Genomic DNA, 7,707 nt, shown 5'->3' on the forward strand with positions numbered 1-7,707 from the left:
TGGTAAGAGGTAAATTTTCAGACTGCCTGTTCTGGGAACCACAATCAAGTCTTCATTTCAAAAAGTTAGTAACCATCTTGCAACCCTACTTTTGTTTAAAAAGAGTTGTAATGGTTACCTTGTTGTGTCTACCTTGCAGCCATGTCATTGTCTCAGGAGTTCATTAGACCTAACCTGTTATATCTATGTTCTGCCCCTACAACCCTGACTATTTTGTCCACCAAATCCCCCATTTGGAAACCCCTGAGCTTCATAAAAGCCTTGGACCAACAGCTGGATACAGTTTTGTAGCAACTAGCTCGATTCGGGAAATAACCAGGCCAGCTTTAAATATATATATATATATATATATATATATATATATATATATATATATATTGTTATAAGGGGAAACTCACTCCACAAGAATGGGAAGTCCAAGTTCCTCTGTGTCTGGCGGGAGTCACCCAGAAAGAACATGCACCTGGTCCGACCCAGTTTTTCTTCCTGGGCTCTAGATAGCCATGCCTTAACTAGGCTTCACTTCTTAAAGGTTAACAGAGCTTCCCCCATCAGATCAACAGTTAGATACAGTTTTCTTTATCTCTTACTTGGAAAAGCTATGTACTCCAAATTCAGCCATGGGAAATAGCAGACAAATTGAAATTAAAGAAATTTTGTATAATATTATTATGTAACTTTCTGGAAATATGATGGCTGTAGAATAAAAAAGCTAACTTAGGAAATATTTCTTAATCTGGAAACCCATTAAATCACAATAACTAAATAAATGTTAATCTTGATCTCTGATTGCATCCTGGGACAACTGGTTAAGACAAATAGGAGATACTATGGAGACAGAAGAAAACTGAAAATTAACAAACTTGTAAATCAGTGGAAAATGTCTTGGTCCCAAAAGAAAAAGTTTTAATTTTAGAAGATATTCAAAAGTAAAATATCTTACCTCCAAGTATGCAAACTACATTTAAAAAGCTCAAACACATTATGTCATTCAAGTTAAGTTTCAAAGCACATTAAAAACCATGACAAACCCTGAAAGACACAAAAATCAGCTAAATGAATAGAAACTAATGACATGCTTGAGGTTCTTCAGATGACGGCTCTCAGGGGCAAGCTCGTGTTGTTTGAGAAGAACGCACTCCAGATGAAGAGGGCTCGCAACCTGGACACAGATGGAAGAATGGTTGTCAATCTCAGGCGCCCAAACTAGCAATAGCTATCTTTAGCCTTTTCCTGAAGCAGGCACTGGTGGGTAAGCTTTGTCTCAGCTCTCAGAAAGGGAATTGGCTTTGTCTTCCTCCCCCTGATTTTGATTAGTCTTTCCAAAGGTGACCAGGTGGTCATAAGCAGGCTGCTCTAGCATTCATGCAGATCAGGTATCACAGCAAGACTCCATTTGCATGGAGCTTGAGTTCCCATAAATATCCTTACAGATTAAACTGGATCAAGTGTCTGGTGGACCTGAATCCTTGGAAAGAAACACTAACTCATGCTTCCTCGTTAAGTAATACTCAGTGGATTTCTATGCTGTCTAGGTCAGAATATTATATCTCAAAACCTGAGACTATTGCTATTAATTGCTGAAGATGCAATAAAATTTGTAAATTGGATAGTCGAGAATCATTTTATCCTAGATGTGTGGGCTGAACCAGTTTAATTACAATGATCTTTTAAATACAGTAGGGTTGGTGACACGTGCTATAACGAGACAAAGGCTTGCATAGCCATTGGTAGCTGTGATGGCTACCAATGAACCAAGAATTCTCATAAAGATGATGAAGCTTAAAGAGGACATTGTTGTAATTTTTAAAAAGTGGCATGCGACAGAAAGATGTCATATGACAGAGTTCAGGTAGAGAGGTTTTCAATGGAGGAATGCAAATGGGAAAAAGATAGGGGAGAGGTGGGACTGGCCTCTGGAGACGAGAGCAGCAGAAGAGAAGAGGTGGCATGGCGGGGGGGGCATGATGACAGACAGACAAGACAGAGAAAGAGAGATGGGAGGTGGGCGTGGCTCTTTTAAAAGGGAACGTAATGAAGTGCACAGAAGTTGCTCTTAGTAACTACAGCTGAAGATGAACAGCCTAAGGTCAGGCCAGTACAGAAGCCTGAATACTAACAGACCCCCCCGTGGTTCTATCTCTTAATGGGTAGAGCTAAGAGGTCCTTGAATAACCACACAGAGGAGGGTGCTAAGAAGCAACTGCATACAGGAGTCTATCACATCTGCCTGGGTGATGTGTCCCAAAAACACAAAAGGAATTTGAGTAGCAGAATGATTCCAAATGATGGCTAGAACCGTTGTCCAAGCTGTTCCTAGCTAATGGGTTTGTCATCGGAAAGTCAGCTGAATACCGAACTCCACGGTGCAGGGATGAGCTCGGAGAAACAGAGGTGAGACCTTTTAAATGGAGGGCTCCAACTAGGTATATCTGTTCCATGAGATATAGGAAGTGGATCACCCCAGACTTCTCAGGTCCCTAGACAATAACACGTAGATGTCATGAATTCGACCCAGTTCCTGTCTAGAGATGGGTGGAAGAGCTAAGGAGGAGGATGTTCCTGTCTCGGTTTATGGTCTGTGTCTTCTCACTCATGTTGTGATCTCCTGTGCTCTAGGCTCTATCAACTCCTGGTGATACTTGCTGGTGCAGCATCTTCAGACCTTCACTGCACATCAGAAATGTTGTGGGAAGTCTCTGCCAAGGATGGGGTCTCACTATCGGGTGTAGAAATAAAAAGGGATGCCGATTTTACGGTGGTGGAGCTTAAGTCAACAAATCCATGAGCCTTTTGACCCGTTTCTCCCTCCTTCCAGTCATCTTACCTATACATTAAAGTAATGAGCATAAAAATAATAAAAAATAAGGTATAAGAGCCAATGTCACAGCCGGGTGGTGGTGGCACATGCTTTAATCCCAGCACTCAGTAGGCAAACACAGGGGAATCTCTGTGAGTTCAAGGCCAGCCTGGTCTACAAGAGCTAGTTCCAGAACAGGCTCCAAAGCTACAGAGAAACCCAGTCTCAAAAAAAAAAAAAAATAAAAAATAAAATAGTAAAAAAGAATCAATGTCACCAGATCTTGCTGAACAAGTGAGTTTTTGGAATTCACGGGTATCTTTGAAAATCTATGATCTTAGCCCTCTGCCATAGGTAATCAAGGATCCTGTGGAGATGCACGAATTCCATGAAGTCCACGCTGGACTTCAGAAACCTACCTCCAAGCACAGTTCCCTATAGCAGCAGAGCAGCCCTGTCCACACACAGCCTCCCCATAACTGCTCCCCAGAGGAGCGCTCCCTGCATTTCTCCAGCTCCGCCAGCAGGGGGCCTCTTCTCTACAAGCTACCAGCTGTTTTCTCAGAACAAGCAGGACCAGGAGGACTGGCCGATTCTGCCAGTTTTAGGATTTCCAGATTCTCAGGAGCAGACGGTCCATAGATCACAGCTTGGTCCCCCCAGGGGACAGTCACTTGTGCTGTGCTGACCCTCTGGCCATGCTCTCCTTTTGTTTCAGAATATCCAACAACATGAAATGTGTACAAGACAAGATGCGATTTGGCTTATGAGCGGTGCTAACCCACCAGAGAGCAGCGTTTTAAGTCAGCACACAGAATGCGCAGGAGCCTACTAAGTGTTTTTCTTTCCTTTTCTTCCCTTCTTCCTTCCTTTCTGTTTTGTTCCAGTTTACAGTGATGTAGGTAACGTGTCGGGAATGAAAGCTTTTGCCTGGCATTTGTACTCTTAGCCTAACACTACCTACCCACACTCCCAATTCCAGCCTTCATTGTGCAAATCTTTTATGGGGAACCTCCTTCAGCCAATGGCCTTTGAGAGGCTGGACCAGGTTGGGCGTGGCCTTGGGTACCAAAAAGTTACAGACTCTTCTGCTCACTCTCCCTTTCCCTCTCCTGTCTCACACCTGGATGTTAGATTCCATTCCTGGTCCCCGTTGCTCTGTGAGTCCCCCCTTAAATAAAGAACCCCTTACTATACCCTATTCGGAGCTAGTGTGTGATTACTTTATGCATGTTCCCCTTCATCTGGTGCGCTCCCTTTCAAGTCCGCTTGTGTAAAACATCTGGAATAAGATGAAGCTGCCTCTAAGAATAGTGATTCTGTGTGGGCTTGGCCGGGCCTTCATGGGCAGCAAAGAGACCGCACGATCCCTGTGCCCATTGTCCCTGACCTCATCCTCCTTCCTTCAGCCTGAAACCTTACAGACAGAGGACATCTGTGGAGAGTAAGCCCGGTAGGGAGGTGGCTGCCTGGCACAGAGAGGGCTCCTGTGACTACAGTCTGGATCTTACAGCTCTCTGTTATTTAAAAGTGTGAAGAATATGGAGGCTGTCATAGAATTTGCCTTGGATTGTGCACTGACAAATTCCCCGGTGACTACAGAGCATTAAAAACCAGCCATTAACCACAGAAGCTTATCTCCACAAAGACCAGAAAGAGAACACTGGAATTCTAGCTACTGAAATCATTTTCAACAGTAATAATGTTTTCAACAGCAATAATGTAGTGATAATTGGGGAAAATTTGAATCCTAGCAAATTTCTCTTAAATTTTAGTTAAAAGGGAGACGAGAAATTGAAGAATTCCTTTATCTTCAGAAGAATCATGCCAACTTTCAAATTAAAATCCTTTTGAAGAGCTGAGGGTGTAACTCAATAGAGTACTTGCCTGGCACACAAGAAGCCCTTGTTGAGAACCCCAACATAGCACAGATAAAGTGTGGTGGCACGTGCCTATAATCCCAACACTAGGGAGGTAGTGACAGGAAGATCAGTGACTCAAGACCATCCTTGGGATCCTTGGCTAAATGAGACCTTGCTATTAAGAAAGAAAAAAAGAAAGAAAGAGAGAGGGGGGAGGGAGGAAGGAAGGAAGGAAGGAAGGGAGAAAAGAAAGGAAGGAAGCCAAGTAGTGGTGGCGCATGCCTTTAATCCCAGCACTCTAGAGGCAGAGGCAGGTGGATCCGTGAGTTCAAGGCCAACCTGGTCTATAGAGTGTGTTTCAGGACACCCAGAACTACACACAGAGAAACCCTGTCTTGAAAAGCCAAGTCAAAAAATAAAAAAGTAAAGAAAATCTGCAAAAGAAGTTATGATAAACATCTTCACGTGAAAAAAATACTAGGATGCTCATTGCATGGCACAGTTTGCAGAATTTCAATATTAGATGCCATGTAGAGGATGAGAAATGGTTAAAATTTGTTCAGTATTGAGAGCATTGAGTTTCCGTTCCAAATTATGAAACCAATGTATGTTCTGTTAATGTTCTAAAAAAAAGAAGAATTAGTCTACTTAGTCCTACCTTTTTATAGTCAATCTTATTTGGATGTGAGTCTAAGGGTTTGAGGAGGTAAGGGTGGAACTCAGTAGAGTCCTTGCCTAGGATGCTGAAGAAGGTCGGTAAGAAGGTGTTACCTGTTCAGAAGACCCAAAGGAGGGCTTAGAAAGGATGTATGAGGTCAGCAGGTGTCTGTAGCGGCGTAAACGAATGCAGACAGTTTGTAAAAATATATATAGTTTTAATGTAGAAATAGACTTACAGAACCACCGTTCCCGCGGAGACCAGGAAAGTAGAAGCGACAGCTCGGAGCACGCTGGCCAAATTTATAGGCAGACATTAGCCCGAGGCGAACACGCCCCCTAAGGGGCGGGACTTATCCCTACAGGTGTCGGTGAACATGTATATGTTCTTAGCATAGTGTTCCTTGGTAAAGCACAGTGGCTTTAAAGCCTAGGATTTGACATCTAGCAAGTCTGTACCCCGTCATCTTCTCTACTTCACAGCGCACACTTCTGAGGTCCTAAGCAAAAAGTACATGAGCCTTAGATTTTCTATCCTTGGGGATACTGAGCCTAGATGAGTCTTGGCACAGCGGATGCTTGTCTGGGTACATTGTTATGTAGACCATAATGCCGAACCACATATGTTCCATACATATATGATCTACTGCTCACCAGACACATTTGGCTAGAACATTCTATGTGCCATTAAGCGAGAGGCCCTAGGTTTCTACCTTCTAAGAAGGAGGAAGCAATTTCCAAAGCAATAAGATAAAGAATACATTTCTCTTCTTGACTACCCCCATACTTCTGTTTACCTACTGCAGACATTGACGAAACCACGTGCTGATGAGTGTAATAGTGAAGTGAGGGAGAAGAGGGCTTGTAGCCTGCAAGGGTGTGAAAAAATTACACCTCATTTTCTTCCTTAGCTTCAAGATGAAAATGTACTTTCTGCAAATATAGAAAATGACAGGTTGTATGTATGATAAATTGTAAGAGTTTGTCTAAGACATCAGCTGTTTTGAAGAAAATAACAACAGCAACAAAACCCCCTCTAAGAACTTTTCTCCAGGGGTTTGGTTTCCAGTTTCTCTTCCTTGGAAGCTTATGCTCAAGTCTGAATCTTCTGTGCAGCGTTCCTGTGGTGGGACCGATTGCTCTTTCCTTGGGTGGAGAAAGAGCCATGCCCGCCTTCAGCCTACTGGGGAGTTTGCTTGAAATTACTGATTTTGCAGATCAGGGCTGATGAAATGATAGGTCTTTACAGATACTTAATTACTCTTTCCACTATTATGTAATAATCTTAGATATTTTGGATAATTGTGTTGATATTACTTGCTTTCAATAGTTTAACATTTGCATTAAAAATAATATTGAGAATACACAGAGAAACCCTGTCTCAAAAAACCAAATACCACCACTACTACTACTACTAATAGTAATAACATTGAGAACTGGATAAATGGCTCAGTGGGTAAGAGCACTTGCTGCTCCTGTAGAGGACCCAAGTTTTGTTTCTAGCACCCACATTAGATATTCACAGTGGCCTATAACTATAGCTCTAGGGCACCCAAATGCCCTGGACTTCACTGGCACCTGCATGCATGTGCAGTAAGTATGTGCATACTTACACATAGTTACATAAATAAAAATAAATCTTTATAAAGTAATATTGTATGAGTTGATAAAGCCAGTTTCCTCATGGGTTCAAGAAATCAGTTCTGTGACAATATGCCCTCTATAGAACGCACATAAGCAAAAAGCAGGTAAGTTAATGATAAATGATATGAACTGGGAGCTACAGTTTTGAAAGTCAGAGAAATAATGAGTATGGTAATTTGAACATCATTGGTCCCATAATCTCATGGGGAGTGGCACTATTAGGTGGTGTGGCTTTGTTGGAGTAGGTATGGCCTTATTAGAGGAAGTGTGTCACTGTAGGGGCAGACTTTGAGGTTTCCTATGCTCAGGATACCTCCCAGTGTCTCAGTAGATTTCCTGTTGCCTGCAAGATGTAGGACTCTGAGCTACTTCTCCAGCACCACATCTGCCTGCACGCCACTATGCTCTCAGCAGTGATGACAAGGAACCAAACCTCTGAAACTGTAAGTGAGCCACCCAATTAAATGTTTTTCTCTGTAACGGCGTAAACGAATGCAGACAGATTGTAAAAATATATATATAGCTTTAATGGCGAAATAGACTTACAGAACCACCGTTCCCGTGGAGACCAGGAAAGCAGAAGGGACGGCTGGGAGCACACTCGCCAAATTTATAGGCAAACATTAGCCCGAGGCGAACACGCCCCCCAAGGGGCAGGACTTATCCCTACATTTCTCAGAAGTGTTTCCGTTGTTGTGGTGTCTCTTCACAGCAATAGAAACTCTAACTAAGACAAGGATCACA

This window comes from Microtus pennsylvanicus, chromosome 6 (genome assembly GCF_037038515.1).
Source record: "Microtus pennsylvanicus isolate mMicPen1 chromosome 6, mMicPen1.hap1, whole genome shotgun sequence".
Classification (NCBI taxonomy): domain Eukaryota; kingdom Metazoa; phylum Chordata; class Mammalia; order Rodentia; family Cricetidae; genus Microtus; species Microtus pennsylvanicus.